The sequence below is a fragment of the Athene noctua genome, chromosome 20, assembly GCF_965140245.1.
Source record: "Athene noctua chromosome 20, bAthNoc1.hap1.1, whole genome shotgun sequence".
NCBI classification, from domain to species: Eukaryota; Metazoa; Chordata; class Aves; order Strigiformes; family Strigidae; genus Athene; species Athene noctua.
In genome coordinates, this window is record NC_134056.1 from 8,006,644 (window position 1) to 8,028,655 (window position 22,012).

Here is a 22,012-nt window from a genome sequence, read left to right on the forward strand (position 1 = left end):
GAGCTATGAGACAGTATCTCAGGATGCAGGTGTCCTTGGGCTCTGATTTAGGTTTCCATGTGTCTTACTGCATTTGCTTAATGATTTTCTAGGCACCTATGGCCATAGCATCTGGGCTGCTGCCACAAATTAAACGCAATCAGACATTAAATCAAACTGTCTACAGCAGGCTGCAGAAACAGGCCGCCGCCTTCTGTTACCACAATCAGATATAAGTGACTCAGAAATGGTTCACATTCATACAAAAGCACTGCTGAAAGGATGTATCTTGTGGTGCTCTTGGAAAGTTAGCAGAGTGACTGTGGATTACCAGGAAATCCACACTCCTGAACAGGAATTCTTCCACCATGATTAGAAAATAGGGCTGGAAAATATCTCAAATTCCTTAATTATTCTACAACCTCACTATATAGTGAACCTGCCCTTGGTATCCCTTTTGGGTAAAATCTCAGGGATCATTTATGCAGCACAAGACCCTAATGTTCAGACACTGAGATTTTGGTGGTTTATGGCTTGTTATTAGATATTTATTCTCCCACCATGACTATCTGAATTTGCAATAACACATGTTGAGGGAGATGCATATCTACCAGGAGCCACTGCCGAGTGTGAGTGTTTGTGCCTGCACTTGTATTTGATCCCATCTGGGGTTTTATATTCTGTATGTTACTATTGGAGCTAGACACATACATGACCATTACCTGCATGAGTGCTAACAGCTGGAAAGTATAAATTGTCTGATATAAAGAAATAATTACCAAGATTTTTTTCCGAATAGTATAACATAAATTCAGCCCTGTTTTGAGGTATGAAAAACATGTCATATCTAGCACCATGACAATATCAAGTTATATCTGAAACATTGACTTGGTGATCGTTTGTCAAAATAGCTCAAATAGCCAGATACTCATTCAGTTTAATCCCCTTCATTGTAAGAGAGTGAGGGAGAATTTCAGGGCATGTAAAAATCTGTCTGCATGTGCCCATCTGCTTGCGATAGCTTTGTATTGCAGCTAGTTTGGAAAGTATTATTAGTTCTTCATATGGGAAGGAAAAGGTCACTGTCTCCGAAGGACAAATTCCGCGTCTCTGTCCAACAAACTCCAGGAGTCATTGGTCACCCTCAGATGACAGCTCTGAATTGCAGGGCAATGTTTGCTGCATTTATTTCTCAGAGTAATTCAGTGGGCGTGTGCAAGTGGAGGAGGGTGTCACGCATTTGGCCGAGTTCATGGTGTGAAAGAGGCAGTAGGCCACGGTCACCTCAAAAACACTGAGGGATATTTACAGAACAGAAAAAATAATCAGAAGCTGTTTACTGATTAAACTTGAAGCAAGCCCAGGCCTTCCAAAAGAGCAATCATCTGCTATTCATCACAGATTTCTGCAAGTCTGGATGCAAGAGCTATTGTAAAGCTCTGGAAGTCCTTCATTTCAAAGTCACTTTCTGTTGTGAGTAATAATGATACAGCAGCCCTTAGAAACCTTGACTGAGACTTGTTTTAGCTTATGGACAGAGAAGAAAAGGAATCAAAACCAGGCAATGAATAGAGATGAAGTAACATGCCTTCTGTCAGGCAGCAAGTCAGTGGCACAGCTGAGAAGTGAACCCAGACTTCCAGAGTCATGTGCTAACGCCGCCCTTATAGGGCCATGCAACACCTGCGACTGGAGCCCAAATCTGGGTCAACTACATCTTGAACCAACGGTTAGGATCGAGGTTAATGAGTTGCAAACTTGATGGACAAATAAAACTCATTTGTGTGAAAAAGGACTGAAGTCTCAAGTTCATTTGTATCTGAACGAAACTGAGACCTTTCCCTTTCTTAATTTTAAAGTAAGATTTCCTAAGAAAACAGGTTTATGCAATTGGAGTGTCTCTCCCTGCAAACTTTGGATCCTGTTGGCCAGTGTTGACCATACTTGGAAAATGGGGACAGCGATTCCTACCAGCTTTGTGAACACAGGCGGGGTTCATGAGAAGAGAGCTTAAGTGGTATTTTATGGCCCCGGACAATACATTTGTTGTTTCATGCCCCAAAAAAGTGGAGTTCTTTCTTTGGTTACTGGGAAGACTATTTATAAAAACGATCTATGCAGCTGCACCGAGTCAGGAGTCTGCTGGGAGTGTCCGGGTCTCTTCCTTGTTACATGGCACATATCTTCTGGACTGGTAAGTGTCTTCACAGACTTGTATAACAACTATTGCCATCAGACAGTAACCATCAGCTATTAGTGTTTGTGCTCATAATCCACTCCAAACCCAGCAGCACTGCCATGTAAATGGCAAGAAAGGCAGCAAGTTCACCAGCAGTTATCTTCACTCTGGTCTGAAGATCAGAGTTTTCAGTTGTACTACAGCTTGAAGGGTTAAATCTGATCTGTTTTCCACACACACACAAAAAAGCCCCAAACCAACAGATCACCATCATATTTTCTCCTCTTTCATTAGGAGAAAGAAATCAATTGCCAAGAATTGTGTCTTGCTCTTAGTAGAGCTGCTTTATAGGTGGAACTGTCACATATTAAAACTGCTTCCAATCATCAGCAAAACTCAATAAGCAGCAAATTTCTTTCTCTGCTTCACCCTCAGACTGATTTTCTATTACATCTATAGCTTTGCTTGGGAAACTGTCTCATACCTTGAACACAAGCAAGAAGAGAAAGGAAGACCAGCTTAGTACTGAGCATATAAAGACTCTTAAATAGAAAATGAAACAGAAATCCTTGGGAAGGTGTATCTGGTGGAATAGATTCTGTGCTTGACCGAAGTGCACTCTGCAACACTGGACTCGGAGAGAACATAAGGAAGAAATTCCTCCCTGTGAGGGTGCTGAGGCCCTGGCACAGGTTGCCCAGAGCAGCTGTGGCTGCCCCCTCCCTGGAAGGGTTCAAGGCCAGGTTGGACGGGGCTTTGGGCAACCTGGGCTAGTGGAAGGTGTCCCTGCCCATGGAACTGCATGATCTTTAAGGTCCCTTCCAACTCAAACCAGTCTGTGATTCCATGAACATGAGGTAAGGGGCAGGATTTCACCAGGACTGAATAACACCATGTACAGAGACCTCATCTCAGAGACATCAATTCAAATATTGCCTGGATCACACAGTTATACTCTGTAGCCAGGAGAGTGCTTTGGTTATTGAAACACAGAATGAGCTATCAGGGAACACGGTTTGTAACCCAACTTGATCAATGATTCCCCGCTCATTTTGCAGCAAGTCATTTCATCTCTCCGTGCATCTCTCCTCTGTGTAGTGAGGACAATACTTATCATGTGTACTGGGATACCGTAAAGCTTCATCTGCTGAAATTATTGTTGCTCTTTGTAACTACAGAGTGTTATGAGAAGAGATAATGGAAACACAAGTGAATTTCACATTTGAGTGGTAGCCATTAAGCCTTGCAAGAGTCCTCTGACTTTGAAGACATTTTACCTCTCCACTTCAGTGAAAGTTCAGCCTTCTAGGATTCACCTTGCATATAGACCTAGACAGGCCTAATTTTTGGCCATGTTTCCTCTGGTGTTGTTATTTACTCCAGAGACAAGACAGTGTGTAAGTATTATTTGGACCTGCTTTTTAGTTTGAAATGTCTGCCTAAAAATACATCCTGCCCCCACTTTCTATCATCTGTTGTGCCATCAGCATGCATTACACTGCTAGTTGCCAGAAGTCGCAAATGTGCATCTGAAATCTTCTTCTGAGGAGTTTCATTGGTAGCCAGGTACAGTCTCATCTCCAATTATTTTTTCTTTATGGATATTTGATAACTTTTGTGTTGTCTGTGAAGATATTTATATGTCCCTTGCTGACTGTAAGATGCCCCACATTAGCATATCAGTGGTATAAGCAGATAATATCTTCTGTTACAGGAAAATGTCAGTCCTTCTGTTTACAGATGGGTGAATGCAAATGAAGTGTAAGGATTGTCACAGGTCTGTGCAGAGTTATTCTATGCACATGGATGAGCACAGGGTGCACACATGGCACCCAGGCACAGTGAGATCACTCTATTTTACTGCATATGCATTTATCAGCTGCGGTTCATGCATACAGCAAGGCACAAAGCTTCCCTGAACTCACTGCATGTTTTTTGTAGTGCTGATGTCACGTGCCCAGTGGACACAGATACCTCCTACCCAGAGGAGTACCCTGTCAAAACTGCAGAATAGACAAGGAAGAGAAGCACTAGAAAATCTGGATAGGGCAAGAGGTACCAGGAGAGAGGACAGGGAAAGTCCACATGAGGACGAGGGACTGAACCCTAGCTCTTCCAACATTCAGCCAAGAGTTCATGCATGACATTCTCCCTTTTAGCAGAGAGGCTCATCCTCATCCAAAGCACCAAAGCCACAGGACAGTTTTTGTATGTTCTCAGCTGGGATGAGTCATGGACTTTTCCTTTGTGGCACGGTTCAAACACTCTAATGAGGTTAGTTTGTGGGTTAGTAGAGGGATTTTCAGGTCTAGGGTTGTCAGCCAATCTTGTCCGAGTGCTAAAAGTCAACAAAAAATAAACTCTTTGAAATGGAAAGCAGAGTTTGCAGGGAGCCAGGGCTGTAAGAATTGTGACCAAAAAATGGCTTTTTTATTCATTAAAATTCAAATGCAGATAAATAACCAACAGCTCCAGTGAGGATTATGGAACTTCTGTATTTATGAGGAAGCAGAAATTTTATAAATATTGAGATTGGCTATTTTCTACCTACTTCTTTTTTTTTTTTTTTAAGGAGAGTAATAACATTTGCTAGTCCAGCAATAATACTATGCATTTATGCAGCGGCTTTCATCCAGAGGACTCCAAGCATTGGCTGGATGGAGCTTCACAGAGCTCTTGCAGAGGCAAATAATGAATTATTATTCCCAGTTTACAAATTGAGAAATGTTTGCACAAAAAGATCAAGGAATTTTGTCCAGAGGCAAAGGCTGAGAACATGGCAAAGCTGTGGCAGAGTCTGGGAGCTGTGATTACAGATATTATTCTCCATCTGAGGGACTTCACCTCAGGTTTAAAGTCATGGTTAGAGGAACAAAAGTTACTGCAATAACTGATGGGTTGAACTTAAAGCACGTCAGTCACTTCATACTAACTGCCTGTGTGCACATTGTAGGTTACAGTAAATGAGAGTAACTTATTCTTACAGATCAGTATCAATGTTGTATGAATTAAATACGATCTCAGAAGGGTAGATCAACTCAGAGTTGTGTGCTAAACAGCTATGTTGACTCATGTATCCGGTTAGTTTACGTATCTACATAACACTGAATTATGCCATGTAAATGTCACTTTTATGGATAAGGTCAATTTAAAATATGTTCCCAACAGCAGCAGCCACAACAACAACAACAGCCCAAAAGATGTTTTAAAGGTTGTCAAAATTTCTCCTCTACAAGAATTTTTTATGCAATTTGCACCTGTTTTAAAAATAAATTCAGTCTTAAAGATTGTGTGAAGGAAAAAAAAAAGTGTCATAATGAAAGCCAAAATAAATATAGACTGAATAGAACATGTATTTTAATCGACTGTTACCATTTTTAAAAGATAAAAAAATAGATAAATGTAGGACTATTTCCTGTTTTCAAAGGGAAAAATCTTCCATTATCTCAAAATATGGAATGGGAGATTTGGGTTTTCCCTGCTTGAGCCTAGTCTTCAGAATATGCCTACACCAGTGTCACAAACTACCTCTGACAATTAGGAGGTTTCATTTCTTAGATTCAGTCCTGTGTGAGGTTTTTTTCCCCTCTTCCTTTTCATTTCTGCTATCTTCATGACATGTCTTTAAGTGATCAAGATTACTGGGCTGAATAATCTCCAAGCAATTAATTGGCTAAACTGTGGATAAGGTGATTAAGGAATTTTAATGGCCAAAGAGATATTGATAATGAAGATGATGATGATAATGATTTGATTTGTGGATTCCTATGTTTATTTTACTTGTCACCATCACTGGCCATTTTGACATCGTAAGTTCTGGCTGCAAGTTGCAACTTGAGTATGTGCAGCAGGTATCTTACACTGTCCTGGAAATATTCACGTGCCATTTTGAAGTAGATTTCACATCACCACTGATGTACGTACTGCTGCCTGGGAACTTCTCATTTAATCTAATGTCTTGTCTCACCCCCACTAATTTATATCAATGTCTTTCTTTCCATTTACACTGTAACACCTCTTTAAATCAAGCAGGGAGTGGCAGGGAATCCACAGCATTTAGCTGTTGTAGTGATTAATTACCACTGCTGTTTAGGGTCACACCTCCATCTAAGTTTGAACATCTTTGAAGTTTGCATCCATTGGGCTTTGTTAGAATATTTTCATTGCAATTTAAGAGCATTTTGCTTACAAATCTCTTCCCCATGTAAGTACTGAGTGACCATGATAAAGTCATCACTGTTCTTTATTGCATGTAATACAACCAATGTCTTCTGTTGAAAACTGTCATTTCAACTCCTTCATCAAGGGATGAAAATCATGGAATCACAGAATGGTTTGGGTGGGAAGGGCCCTTAAAGATCTTCCAGTCCCACCCCCCTGCCCTGGGCAGGGACACCTTCCACCAGCCCAGGTTGCCCAAAGCCCCGTCCAACCTGGCCTTGAACCCTGCCAGGGAGGGGGCAGCCCCAGCTGCTCTGGGCAACCTGTGCCAGGGCCTCACCCCCCTCACAGGGAGGAATTTCTTCCTTATATCTAATCTAAATCTACCCTCTTTCAGTTTAAAACTGTTACCCCTCATCTTATTCCTACAACCCCTGATAAAGAGTCCCCCTTTAAGGCCACTGTAAGGTCTCCCCAGAGCCTTCTCTTCTCCAGCCTGAACAACCCCAACTTTCAAGGCAGGGGAGCAGGCAGGCCTGGAGGCTTTTAGACTAACACAGCATCTGTTTGTGACTTGATTCATACAGTGGTAAAGCCATCACTCCTTAAAATCCCCTATAAGCAACTCTCTTTGGTGGCCTGAATCTACTGAACTCTCTGTCCAGATTTCCAGACAGAGCAGAAAACTTAAAGGGGTTCTTGTTTTGTTGTCCCTGGTGACCAGTACCTGCTAGGCTGCTCTTCTACTGCTGGCCCTCGACTGATGGATCTGGCAGCATCTGAGGGGAAGGTTCATAGTCCAATGGATTAATGACGTTTTGATTGACTTGGTGTTGTTTGATGTGTTGTAGATATGCTCAGTCTGTGTCTCCTGTCTCTTTATCTTCCCTCTGCAGTTATGTTGACAGCTTCACCACATCCCTCCTGAGCCAGCTTTACAGCACAAGGAGTTTCTCAGTAGGAATTCTTGCCTTTGTTTCCTGGATTCTCTCTGCCATCCATACAGAAATCCATCCTCTTTATGTAAGGAAGGGGCTCAAAGCAATAACCCGCTTACAAAGGAAAGTGGTTAACTTGTTCTTTAAGAAGAGAAGGATTCAAATCAAAAACCCTGGTCCTAAAGCTTTAGGAGTGCAAAAAACTGAACTGCTGCTCTGAAAAATTGGAATTTATCCTGACTGTTGATGACAAAGACATCTCTCCTATGCATATCGCTTGGTGTGCCTAAACACTGACATGTGCCACAAGAGTGGAAATGGCTTCCTACTGCCCCAGAGTCACAAAGCAGAGAAATTCTCTTTCAGAACTGCCAGCCAGGGACTGTGCTTTCTACCAGTGTTTCATATTATGTGTGGCCCTACCAAAATGTGCAGCCCAAGCTACAGCATATAGTCCTGGTCTCTTTTCCCAAGCTTGTGAATGTGAGAGATGCTGGAGCTGTGAAGAGGGAAGTAGGAGCTTGGGGTACATGAGTGTTGGCACATCTGATGAGGACAACAGCTGACTTCTAGAAAAGACTTAAACACAGAAAGAGAAAGAAGAATCTGACTGTAGCAACACTTCGAATCTAAACATATGATGGCTCCAGAGATTGATAAGCTGGCGTTGCACTGGGGTCTTAAACCCCAGGACCTGACAGACTGTAAGGGCTTCCCTTTAGCTCTGGTGTGTTCTGTTCTTTCACTTAGTTTTAAGTGCAGCTCTCTTCATCCTTCCATCTAGTTGTTCAAGGTTTCCAGAAAAATGGCAGAATTTCTTGCAAGGTATGCTAAAACTTGAAGAAGATAGAGCCTTTTGTAAAATGCCAATAAGAAAAAATATTATTGGGTGGAGAGGAAAATTCTACACTTTAAATTATCCTCCTGAAAAATTGAAATGTCTCTTAAAACTTTTCCTCCCTTTCCCAACTGAAATATAAATGAAAAGCACTTCTATAGTTTGAATCGTGACTTTTCATGTGTGTATGACTAACTCAGATTTCATCCTACATGGAGATCTTGACTCACTGAGACCATTTTTGATACTCTGGAGATAAGCTTCACTACCAAGAAAGTGGAACTACATAAAATCACAGAAAATAAATTTGAAAATAAGCAACCTCAGGAGGTGACCTAGTCCACCCCTGCCCCAAAGCTCGATTAGATACATCTAAATCTTTCTTGACAGATGTTTGTTTAACCTGCTCTTAAAAGCCCCTGGTGCTTCCAGTCTCACAGCAATCTATTCCAGTCCTTAGCTGTCCTTACTGTTGGATGTTTTTCCTTCACGTCTAATCTAAAACAAACAATTATCTCTATTTTTTCACCTCTTTAGAGACATGAAAAATATTCTTTCAGATGATGAGACCACATTTTTCAACTGAGAAAGTATCATTCTCCAATCAGGCTGTATTGGCAGCAGGTCTGTCCTTTGAATTCAGATATTCCTGTGTCTGTCAGGGTATTCTTGCTCGTTTTTCTTTATCAGTTGCTAATCCCCTTTCACTTTTCTACCTCTTTCTCTGTATTTTCTCTCTCATCTTGTCATATTATTCATTGTCTGAATGTCCATTCCTCTCCATCTCTCTTGCTTTTGCCTATATTTGCAATCCATCCTTTCTCACCTCTCAGCACAGCAGGTGAGAGCCCAGTTTAAGCAGCTGCAGTTCCATCAGTTGATGTTGTTGGTAGCTGAACTGGCATATCTGATGTCAAGGATAGCTCTCCATTTTGTCCTACTGGCCCTTCTCTGAACTATTGATGTAAATACGTGGCAAAAAACATCCCTCATGCAGGCTGTTACTCTCAAATGAAAACACGACATGTCCATAAAATGTGATCTATGTGTAATCATCATACACATGCCTTCAGACAGGGGAGAGAAGTGACTTGCTAATTAAGTTTTACAATCCAGTGGTTGTGAGAAAGATAAAAACATGTCCCCGGTCAATCCATTACAAAGAGAACAGAACATCTGACCTTTTCATCCTGCCTTCCGTTTGCACTCGCTAGATCCATAACCTTTTCCAGCTGGAACAGAAAGTTCAATTAAGTTTTGTTGGCTCAGAAAACTGCCCATGTCCTGGAGAGTAGATTAGGCACTCAGGGGCTGCAATTATCCATCTGGTGCCACTTCAGCTATAATATCTATATATTTATATACATATTGCCATTGCTTGCAAGGATAAACATTGTGCTGAGTTGCTCAGAGGAGGGTCACAAGCCTTACCTCTAGAGACTCTTCTGATCCCCAGGATCCAAACCACCAGGCAGGTGGGTAAACCCAATGTCAGTGAAGCTTCTGCCACTCATAGCCTCGGAGGGAATGTGCCAAAATGGAAGGGATACATCACATACCACGCAACCTTTCAGGTTTCCATCTGTGTCAATCCACTGATTTATGATCTGCACTTCCCCACAATCTGGGGGAAGCGTACAGAACCTTTGGAAATAATTTAATCTCTGTTGAGAAAGAAATTTTTAAAATATAGACACATATATATGTTATATATACTTTTGAGTTAACACTTTTGAGGACAAAATGTGCTTGGCCTTGGTAAAGAATTCATGCAGTTACATCAAAGATGAGGCACTGACAGCAACCAAAGCATCAATCATCTGGCTGATCAATAATGTCTGCAGTATATGCAATCAAACCTAATCAGAGTCACATAGCCTCGGGATGAGAAAACATCTGAGATCCTCACCACACACAGAGAGGCTGTAGCTTCAAGAGCTCATCTGAAAGTCTGCTGAGCAGAATTTTCCCTTTGGGGCTGTTTTTACCCTGTTTGCAGATCTCCAGCTCTCTCTAAAAGAGGAGAAAACACATCTTAGATCATCACATTTAAGTTATAACAGAGTCCTTAAGAAAGGGGATGCAACATTCACATTTGTTTCTAGTAAATCACAAGACCAGTGGGCACTCCAACTCATAACACAAGGCTCTGACTTTACCAGAATGTTATAATAAAAAGATCAACACAAATTTTGTGTCATCCGCTGGACACTAAGAAATCTAGCAAACAAGCATGCATTTGCATTACAACAGGCAGTCTACTGTGGTGCATGCTGCTAGTAGTTTAAGTCAGTACCATGAAAACATAGGTTGTCCTGCTCAAAATGATAAGAGAAGGCTGCCTCACCTTATCATCCTCAACGAAGAATAAATGTTGGGCTGCCTGCTTCAGAAGTTCACCGGTTTGGAAGATGTCATTTCTGACCTCCATCAGGAATCTCTCTCCAGGTGCTGGTGAGCACAGCTTTTTCTCAGGCGGTCACCAGTCATCAAGCCCTGCAGTTGCAGAAGACAGACACATCTGCCTCCAGTTGCACTACTCTTAGGACATAGGAACACGCATCACATATCCTGGACAGCAACCTGTTAATCACCTCTGTTAGCATCAGAGCAACCATTGTGCTTAGGCCGTTGGGCTGCTCTGCTGACCAGCTCTCTGCTGCTAGAGCAAAATCTGCTTCTCTCAGCAGAAAAAAAAAAAAAAAAGAATTCTGAGACACATACAGGAAATCTGTCACTGATTTCCCCCCTTCCTTTACTTGCTGACTTGCATCTTTTCCTGAGGAAATAAAGACTCTGAGAGTGCCTTAGGTCACAGATTTACAGTGGCTACTCTGAGAACTGAGAGAACATTTCATACTCTACTCCAAAAGTTGCTTCTTCCATTCCACAGCACTCTGATGACCACCTCCACCTTGATTCCAGCATCCCTCAGTTTCGTCTTATTTTTAACTCCTTACTCTTCCTATAACATGTGAAAAACCCTCATAAACTCCATCCTGAAATAATAATGTAGGCATGGCTGTTTCTATTTCAGTCTCCTAGGGCAGGAGTCTGGGCTTGTCTGCCCGTTCCCCACAGCCTGCTTGGTGGCATGGCTACCACCCAGATGTGCCCCTCTTAGCCCAAGGGGCTGGGAAGAATCCCACCCTGGCACAGCCCAATCTCCCTCTGCTTCTCCACCAGAGTGGGCTGAGTCTGCAATTCTTTGGAAATCTCCCGCCTTTCCCCCTGCCAGTTTTTGTGCTGTGCCTCATTAGCTGCTCAGCTCTCTTCAGCTGGGAGACAGGAATCTGGCAGGAAGGTGTAAACAGCCGGTTTAATTGGGTGTTTAGAACAAAAGAAGCAGTGGCAGTGCTGTCATTTTCGAGCTAGCTTACAAACAGGCAGTTTGAAAATCATTTCCTCCCATCTGCACAGAGTTAAATCTCCCAACACTTACGAGCAAGCATCTCTCTGAACATGGGTGAAGCAAACAAACAAAAAGGTGCCTTTTCAGAACGTGAGACAGTGTTTCTGTCCTGGCTTATATCCCGTCCTGTGCGATTGTTTATCATCTGTCTTGAGGTTCTGCAAGGTTGGGGCTGAATTTCTTTCTCTTCCCACCCATCTCGTGCTTGTGCTTGATCATGATATACACCTCTCTGCCTTTCATCACCTTCCTCACAGGGACTTTTGTGGCCCGGGCAGTCAATGGCAGGTGCCAAAATGTCCAGATGTGACAACACACAGATCTGTGGCCACAACACATCAGGCCTGGGAATGGGGACACGTTTTCTGCTGCCCTCCATCATGCAGTCCCCTACAATTATCAATCCACATGAAAGAAGGTTATTTGCTTATTATTTTTCCTTCTGGTGGTCTGTACTTAAAATGTGTCTCTGAAAGGGAGAAAAAAACCCCCAAAACTTGCTAAAAACTGCCCAGAGATGTCCTGTCTGCACCTATAAACGCAGATGTGGATTTATTTGTGTTGCTTAGAAACCTGCATCTGTGGACTGTCTGGTCCCTTCATGTTTATTTAAAATCACATCTAATAGAAAAAGACACAGCCATAAGGCTCAAGAGTGAAAGTTTACCAGGGTCACTGGTTCTGCCACCTGAACTATTTCTGTGATCTGTCCTCTCAAACCAAACAAACCATTTCCATACAAATTGGATCCTTTTTACAGAAACAGGATTTCAGCTCAGGCATCTCCTACCCAAGGTTTACCCCCTGCCCCAAGAAACCAACCCTTGTGTCTGATGGCGGCAGCAGTCTTTCAGGCTGACAGGCATCTTAGTTTCCCTAGAAGTGTCCCCTTTTTCCTCCCTATTTGGAAGTTGTGTCCAAAGGGAAGGAATAACTGGAAATAAACAGATTTTAATGGGGATGTCCCTTTGCTGCTGATGGAAATTTCCCCCTCGGATGCACAGACCCTGCTATCACCCTGTGCAACATGATATGATAGGTGACAGATTTTTGTACAATAAACTCACACACTTAATTTTTGCTTGTTCCTTTGTTCCTTGTTGGTGTGTCTTGTTTTCTTACATAGAAACTGAGGAGAACATCTTATTCAATACACCAGCTATGTATCTTAAGTCCAAAGAATATGTTTGGTTTGGGGATTTGGTCCCTTCTTGGAGTAAAACTGTAGCAAGCTAATTCCTACACAAATAACCTCCTCGAAATGGATTCAGGCTTCCAGTCCCATGCTGGTAACAAGGCTAGAGAGCACTGAAGTCTATGTCCAGATATGATTTCCAGCCCAGTTTGACAGCATCTTAATTTACATTTAAGTTCGATACAAAAATCCTTACTGTTCTCTCTCTTTTTTAAAAAAAATAAAAATGATCTAATTCCAAAACTTGGTATCTAACAAATTCTGAATGTAATGGCTTCGTAAATTTCAAACATGAGACAACTGTGATTTACTGCTCTGCTTTTTTGTATAACCAAGGCCATAGATTTCTTCCACTGACTGGTTTCTACATGAACCTCAATTGAGTTATGGTTTAAGCAGGGACATGCAGTCTTTAACACCATCTCAGGATGAGCAATCTAACCACATTCCCTGAAAAGGATTTTCCAGTGATTCATCACTTTCACTGGAAACCAGGTGACACCTTAATTCAGGTTTGAACTTCTGTAGCTCCACTTCTGAATGAAGTTAGAATTTCTATAGAAAGGCAGACAGAAAGTAAAGAAAAGAAAATAGCATGTTGTGTCTCTGTCTTTTGCATATCCCATTTCCCATCGCAGGATGATAATGCAACAGCTGAAATGCTGAAATGAAAGGCGGTTTTAAGGATCTATTTAGCATAGCCATAAGCAGAACATACAAGAAATTTCATGAGTCTGATTCTGCTGATGTTTCCTGCCTGAATCGGAGATTCACAGCATCCCATTTGAGAGGAAACAAACTTTCACTATGTTAGAACCACACCTCTGGTATTTTTGAAGTTCACTGCCTATAAATAAGGCTTTTTTAAGTGAAAGTCTCGGCACAAAGCACAGCCACGAGGGCTTAGAGTGCTGTCTAATTTTTCAGCTTCCTGCACTGGGACTTGATTGTTTTCCATGGCCTTTTGTGCTCTTAGTTTATGAAAAATCAATACTTTAATATAGAAAACGAATCCCCCAGCTATCTATTTAGAGCAGTATTACCTCCAGCTCTGTCTCTCCTGCTATTCTGTTCACTATACTCCAAGAAACTGGCACATGTGTTAACCAAGCAGGATGGGATCCCCTTGCTAAAAGGCAGTGTAAGGTGCAGGCTGTGCATGGAAAGGCATCACATCACCTTTAGCAAGGAGTTTGGTCCCTCCTCTGAAGCTTCAGCAACATGGATTTTGAATAACAAAAAGGGCGAAAATTGGACACCAACTGCTACTAAGTACTAATGTGGCTAACAGGGAATTTTCAGATTTAATAACCCTTTTCTTCCCTTATCTGATTGTAAGGCAAAGAACTATTAAAATAAAGGGGAGAAACACTTTACTGTAATTTTTCCAGTTCAAAAATAAATAAAAAACAACCCAAAACACAAAAAGAGATAGCTTGCAGAAATAAGGCTATCAGTATTTATTTTGACATTCACCGGAGGAAAAAAAAGGTTTGAGATGTCATTCATTTTCAATAAAAATAAAGATTCAAAAGAAAAGAGTCTGAAAATAACATATTCCAACAGATTCATTTCAGCTGTGATTTCAGTTTGTTATCCTGGACAGCTTGGTTCGGGGTGAAAATTGTAACATATGTCATTTAGCATGGAGTGGCATGGCAGAGCTAGTTCTTGGGAGGGCTCTCAAGGAACAGACAGGTGTCCCAGTGCAGGTGATTCTGGATAAGCACGGGGTTAGCAGGCGTGATGGAGTATTTTCTTTTTCACTTGAATACTTGCTGAACGGCTGATTCCTGCTCTGAGCCCACATGTCTCCATGCAGAGGTTGGGGGCAGCCACTGCCGCCAGAACCGCATCTACCCTGGAGGAGGAGAGAGGCAAGCGTGAAGGGTTCTGGCAGGCCTGCGGCTGAGCCCTCCCCGGGCATCAGTCCTACACAGGCACCAGAGACGTGTTATGGCTCTACATTTTCTGCCCTTGCTCCATTTCTGAACAGAAGAACTGCTGTGACAAAGCCCACCGCTAAGAGCCATCCGTCCCCATCCCTCCCGCTGAGGGCATGAGGACCTCACACGGGGCTCAGTGGGGGCCTTTCCTGGGCCGTGTGTGGGAGTAAATGGGTTTGATTTTCCCTAGGGCACTCCTAATGCTAACACAGATCTTTCCTCCAACACTTCCCATACTTTTTATTTTCAAATACCAGGCCTGCTTGGTGCTGAGAGATGTTGACTTTTCCTTGCTTCTCCTCTCCCACAGCAAAGGGGGAGGGAGGAAAACCTTTGAAAACATCTATCTGAAAAAGCAGAAACATGTCATTTTGCCTTTCCTCATCCCTGAGACTTCAAATCCAGTGGCTCCTCACCCTCTCCCCCCACCCTGTCATTCCCAGCAATCCCCCTAAAAAAAACCAAAAGAGATGGGAATAAGTGGTCTCTGCAAGTAGGTAAGCAGCTCCTGTGTGCAGGGAGTTATTTTTGGCTAGGTATGAAGTACCACATGACACAATCTTCACAAAATGCCAAGCAGTCAAAGCCAGAGCCACGTGCTCCTAACCTCTTGCGCTGAGGTAAAAATAAACCTTAATAAAAGGGCTGAGGAGGCTTAATGGGAAGTGGAAATGCAAAAAGGAAAAAAAAAAAAAAAAGAAAACTCCGTTAGGATGAGTCTCAGCAGATCCAAAGGGACACAATGGGATGTCTCCGCACTGATGGTCTCTCTTTTCATTGCAGGTCCTCAGTCCTCAAGGCCAGGGCTATGGCAGGCTGCCTGTCAACACTGGAAAAGTTTGCAAGTGTTTAGTTCCTGTTGAACAAAAGGCTCAGGCAGTGTCAGGCAGGATGAGATCGCCTGCAAAAGGCAGCCATGAAGACAGGACACTATGTGTGGCTTGTTACTCCTTACTGACATTGGCAGTGGCTTTGTCAGGGACCACCAGTGATTTACTTTCCCATACCTTATCCCTCAGTTTCACTCACGAGTGGGATTTTAATGACTGTGGAAAAACGCTGTGCAAAGATGGGCATATCAGCCACAGCAGTGGTGTCCTGTGTCTTCAGTACATTGAACCTCAGGCTGCACATAATAAGCCTCTCATGCCTGGTATGTGGATGCTTACAAGTTAAACCCGGCTCAGAAATTATCCTACAAAATCTGTTTGAGCCCTTTGAAAATCTTAGTAGGGGTTTCTGTCTCTGGCTCTGCAATTTCAGACACTGCTTCGTTAGCCCACCAAGCTGACTTCACTTTACTGTCAGATTTCCCTGGGGAAGGCTATCTCAAAGGGCTAGAGCAGTTTATGAGGCACCCTGTCTGTCCTTCATGTTCTCACTTGCATCTCACTCCTTATTTTCTTATATTTTTCCAGATTTTTTTTTCATCTGTTTTGTGAAAGCTTTCCACAAAATGGCTGGCTCTAAAAGAAAAAAAAAAAAAAAGTCTCCACCACCCAACAACCTCAAACTCCAACATTGCAGAGGGTCTCTGTGTATTATCTTTAAAACAAAGGGAATACTAAAAGTGTGTCTTCCCAGCCATGACACACTTCCCTTTCTATTTATGTCCCAAACAGTGCTGAGCAAAGATAATCAGCTAGAGGGTGAAAGTCCTCCTGGTGGGACTGTGGTTGTCTGATAGGAACAGCATTGCAGTTCTGGAGAGTAGCCGCTCTCCTGCGGTGCCCTATCAAAGGAAGATTAAGTCCGCCTGCTAGTCTGGGACTGCGGCTGCTGTCAGGGGTCCTGGGAAGGTCAGGCTGTTTGCATTTTCCATTTGCCTAACAAATTAGGGCTCCTGGAGGCAGGATCTATAGGCAGCACTGCCAAGATGGAGCAGACCTTGGCTGGCCCATGTCTCAGCTCCTTTTGCTGTCTCTGCTGCCGCCTCCAGTGTCCCAGCACTGAGCAGCCCTGGGCTCTGAGGAGCAGCATCATGACCCAAGTGTTGCAGAAGGGATTTTAGAGAGGCCTCAGGAGGTAGCAAGTGTAAGCTGGACATGCTGGTGTCCTGAATCATAGTACAGCCCACCTGCGTGCTGTGGCTCCTGCTCATGCAGGATGGATGCTTAAGCATCAGAACCCAGCAACAAGAGACAAAGCTCTGGAACCAAAACAAGGAGGAAGTGATGGGAAGGCTCAGTGGTTTGAGCTGGAAACAGCTCAAAGGAAAAGACAAATGTTCTGGCTGCTGTATGGCTCTGCAGCTTCTCCCCTGCATGGTAGCTGCCTACCACGTCCCATCGGCTACCAGACTGATCAGCCATGTCTGGGCTGGAGGAGAGAGAAAGAGGCTGTGCCATGGCCCCGGGATGTCCTGAGCTCCCCCTGCCCCATGGAGGAAGCAGAGGAAAGATGTAAGGGGGAAAGGTGGTATGAAAACGGTTTTATCCCAACTTAAGTCTTGTCCTTGTTGTGCAAACATTACCAGCGCTAGGAGAAGAGTATGCAAACCCTTTCTCAAAGAAAAATGAGGTCCAAATGTCAGTGAGCATGGGGTCCTGAGGGGAAACGAGTGCATGGCTTTGCTCAGGGCTGGCCCAAGAGCAGTAGGAGGAGGAAAACACAAGGTGGCATGTTTGAAGGTCACAAGTGATTTATCCTGCTTTTATATCTGCAGACAACATTTTTCAAATGAAACTAAGAGAGGAGGGATAAAAAATCCAATGAGAAATAATAATTAAAAATCCCAGAGCAGAAACAGAGCAGGGAGCAGAGGCAGTCTGACAGTTTCAATTTTCACTTAGACAGTGCTTCTCGGGACTGATAACCTTCTCCTTCTGCTGACGAGCATCCTTTCCCTGCCATAAATCCCAAAACCCAGCAGATGCTGCTCACCTTTCTACCCTCACCCCAGCTCCAGAAAGCCTTTATGAGGCTTCCCAGGGCTGTGGGAAGGCTGAATTTCAGACAGGATGGGGATGATAGCAGTGTGGCCCCATTCTGGAGGAAACATCTAAAGCTGGAGGAGACAGTGCTGTGGGAAGGGTAGGAGCAAAAAGCCAGCATCATCAGAGGAAGAATAGATGCCTTTTCTATTGGGTTAAAATGTCTATTTGAGTGGGGGGTTGGACTAGAGGATCACCAGAGGTCCCTTTCCACCTCAGCTATTCTGTCTTGTCAGCACTGGGATACCTCTGAGGAAAGAAAACACGGACAAGATACTGAGATGCAGGAGACATCATGAGGTCATGGTGTCTCTGCAAAATAAACAAATAAGTCAGCCATGGTGATGGAGTAAAAAATGGTGGTTTGGTGTTGAGACTGCTGGACACTGGCATCTTTCCTGTTTCTTGCTGCATCTTTAGCTTCAGGACTGATGAATGCTGACCAGCACCACTGTACGGGAACACCTTAAAATTGTAACCTCTCATGTTAGGGAGTGTTGAGAATGCTATTACTAGAGCAGGAGAGAGAAACCAAAACAAAAACCGGTGAAAAAGCCCATACCAAGCCTCAGGAGCTATAACCCCTCCCTGAGCTCAAGTGTCAAATGTTCAGACCCTGGCATTGCCTCCCTTTGCCTGACAATGCCTCCCCATTCATTAACATTCAGAGTTAAACCTGGGGGAGTACAGGAAAAGTCATGGATCACAGAGGGAATGAACTCAGAATTAGAGATGGACCTGAACCAAACCCCTGGGTCGGACAGAACTTCACTAAAGGACAAGCAGGGGGTTTGAATTTTGCAGCTCAGCCCAATCTATAATTCATTATGTATCTCTGGTATTTCTAAGAAGGCTACAGCTGTGATATTTAAATGCCAAACCTTTGTGCATTTTTAGATTCATACTTTTGTTGTTGTTTTTGAGGATCTGAAATAGTTTTTGCTCCTCCCTGCTTCCTAATGAAACTGGAGAGGGAGAAAGTGCTGGCAGCATCCTAGATAGGCTTGATTCTTGTTATTGTAATATCAAGGACATTTTGAATTAGTGAGTCTAGAGCTCAGAGCCATCTGATGGGTGGTTCACCTTTAATTTCAAGGTGGCCAGTTGCTGGGCAGAGGAAAATAGCAGAATCCATCCCCCAGCACACACACACACCCCCTAACAAGCCGAATTTTGAGATTTCCATGGCTTATGATTTTTAAGACTTCCCTATGGATGAACAGAAAAAAAGAGGCATGAGTTGATATTACCAGTTGAGCAGATAAGGAGGCTTCTGCAATAAATAGCATGAAACAGTATAAGGGGGAAAAGCAAAAGCAGAGAAGGAGAAGGTGGTGGTGGTGAAGGGAAAGCTAAATGACAAGAAGTATTTCAACCACACGGGGATCAAGAGGCCAGCAAAGGCGTTAGTCAGATCCCCAGGACATAGCAGAGAAAAGGTGCTGGTGAGAGCGATGCTGCAAACACAGCTGCCAAATTATCTGCACGATCCGGACTGTGTTTCCCCCAGCGCAGAGGCAGGGGCTGGCTGTGCTCAAGCCCAGCAAAGCTGCTGAGTGCCGCCACAGTGAGAAATGCCACCAAGATGTATATGGAGGACAAAGGAGAGTGTTGTTTAAAGAAATATAACTTCAAAGAACTGGTCTGAATTTCCAGACTTCCCATTTGATTTGGGGCACGTTGCTCAAACTGGGGCTGCAACTCCTCAGCTGCTCTCAGGGGACAAAGGCAGGGCTGCTGACTCCTCTGCCTCAGCCAGGAGGTCCTGCCCCCGTTTTGTGTCAGCAGTGGCCTCTGCCCAGGGAAGATTTTGTTGTCTCCCTGATCCTGTGCAGCTTCACATATAAGGAACAAACAGGGGACCACACACGGAGTCCTCGGATCCCATCTCTAAAGTAAAAGTTTGTTTTTTTTTTTGTTGTTTCTCATCCATTGTCAGGTTTGTCAGAGAAAGTTGTGAACATTCTGGGGGCTGATAATTTTTTTTATATATAAAAATATGCATATATGCAACAATTAGTTGAAATTCTTCTCATAAAAGCTAGAGCAATGTATTCATTGACATTTAACCTCCTCCTTCCCCTGCAATCAAAGTCTTTTAAATAGAAATTACATCAAATTTGATTCCATTTTGGCAGTTATACCTTTTGAAAGAAAAAAAAAATTATGATGGAAGTGGGAGAAAAATTTCTGAAGTAAAACAATGTGACAAAGCAATATGTATCTGCAGAGGAGAAGAAAAATCTTCTAAAAACTGATCCTGTGGAGCCCTAGAATTAAGATGTCAAAGGAAGGAACAGAAGAAAAGAAGTGGAAGGAGGAAAGAAATATATCAAGAGAAATACCGATGGGGTTAAAATACAGTGATAATGTCCTTCATAATGCCCTGAGCCACGGTACTGCTATAACCTAATTAGCATCAGCCACAGCTGATGGAGGGCTGGGGGCAGGCTACAAAGCCCGTAGTGCTGTGGGAGGTGAGGTGAGTGATTCAGTAATTGATGCTTTTCCTTCAGACACAGCATTAAACAAACAGTTGCAGCAGGGTACGAGGTGGGGACAGGCTGAATCAGAAAAGGACTGGCCTTTCAGAGGAAAATGTGTGGTGAAAGGCTGCATTCAGCCAAGACTGGGGGTACCTAGTTCACCTGAAGAGGGATGGCAGTTGCATTAACCAGGGCTGCTCTGCCAAACCTTTATGGTAATCCCCTCTTCCTTTGTTCAAAAGCAGCTTCTGAGAACAAGTGCAATAGCCGTTGCTTTTCATATTTTGATTCATACACCTGCCACAAGCTTCACCTGGCGGCACAAGCTGGCTAGGTCTGCTTGCAGAGGGATCGCAGCATGAGGATTCCTTAGCTTTTGAGCAACAAGCCATTTCTGTCATGAAATGCTCCCACCACAGGACACACGCTGCATTTCTCCACGTGGAGAGCAGTTTTTTGCAAGGTGATGAGTGAAAGTACCCTATCTCCCTTCATGGTCTGAAAAGCCCTTCGGTCCCAAAGGAATGAGAAGCACTGTATGATGTTTTGATCATTATTAATTGTAACACTTGTATTTAGAGAGAGATGGAGAAGAGATTTGGGAAACACGAGACCTGTAAGTCTTGATTCCAGCAGTAGGGGGTTATAGATACTGGCTACACTAAGCAGCAGCAGAAGAGGGAAACCACCTAGGGAATTGTGATTTAATTAAAGATAGCTGCCATGGATTCAGAAAGAAAAAAAAAAAAAAAAAAGCCCAACAATTTGTTTGAAGGAGCACACAAAACTGAAAAGATGCCAAGGGTGAAGGGGAACACTGTTAACTTTGGCAGGAGGAAAGCTGTGAATAGGCATCATGATGCTTCTGCTGAGTGTATTCTCCTAACCATCATGGTGGAAAACAGTGGCATATCTGTGCAGAAAGCACAACTGGAATGAGACACCAGGCTACGGGATTTGTGGAAATTCTTGGACAGCCACTGGCAGATACATGGAGGGCAGGGAACCTGTGCCAGCTCCCCCAGATGAACCATGTATACAGAGAGACAAAAACTTAACCAGAGTCCACCCTCGTTTCCTCCTGACAGTACCTATATGGGAGTAGAGCTCTTGGCACTGAAAGAGTTCTGCAGTCATAGAGCTCAACGGTAGAGAGAGCATGGGCTCACTGTGGGTTGGGGAAGGGGATAAAACTGATCACCTATTCCTGAATATTTTCTTCATCTTCTCTCCTTAATTCTTTCCTGCAGCTTCTCAGGCAAGAGCTGCATGAGGGAGGACTAGGGTGGAGAACAGTGAGTGGTCTGGGCAGTGGGTCCTCCAGAGCAAGGACTGTGGACAGAGAGGTCACATCTGTTTCATTTTGGTTTTGGCTCTCCAGGGAGAGATGTCTGAGGGCAAGATTTTTACGTGCGGAGAGTAAAATCCATCACTGTCAGAAACAAAGGGGAGGTTAGAGCAATATTGCATGGAGTAGGGCTTCCAGCTATTTCTTCTAACCTTAGGAAATAAATCTAAAAGCTTGAGAAGGTCTGTACTGTACACCTCTATTATCAAGGAAAACCTCAGGAAAGGATGAATTCTTTATTTTTCTGCTATTTTTTCCTTCCTTTTTTTCACCTCTAGATAAACGCATGTGTAGGGAGGATCTAGAGAACATTGCTTGTGTGCATTTGCTGCACAAACAGAACTAAAATTCCTGGAAGATATCATGCCAGGCCATTCAAATTTGGGAAGACTCAATCTTGTTAACAGCTGGAAGCTCCAGGCCGCAATGGACTGGCCAGGAGGGCTGTTCTGTGTTTCCAGACAAGTGCCAAGATACAGAAAGTTTTGCTCTGTTGTCTGAACAGGGGCAACATACACATTTTGGTCACCTGATTGTATAAAGAATATTGCAGAAATCAAGAGAACACCGCAAAATGCAAACAGCATGACGAGTAAT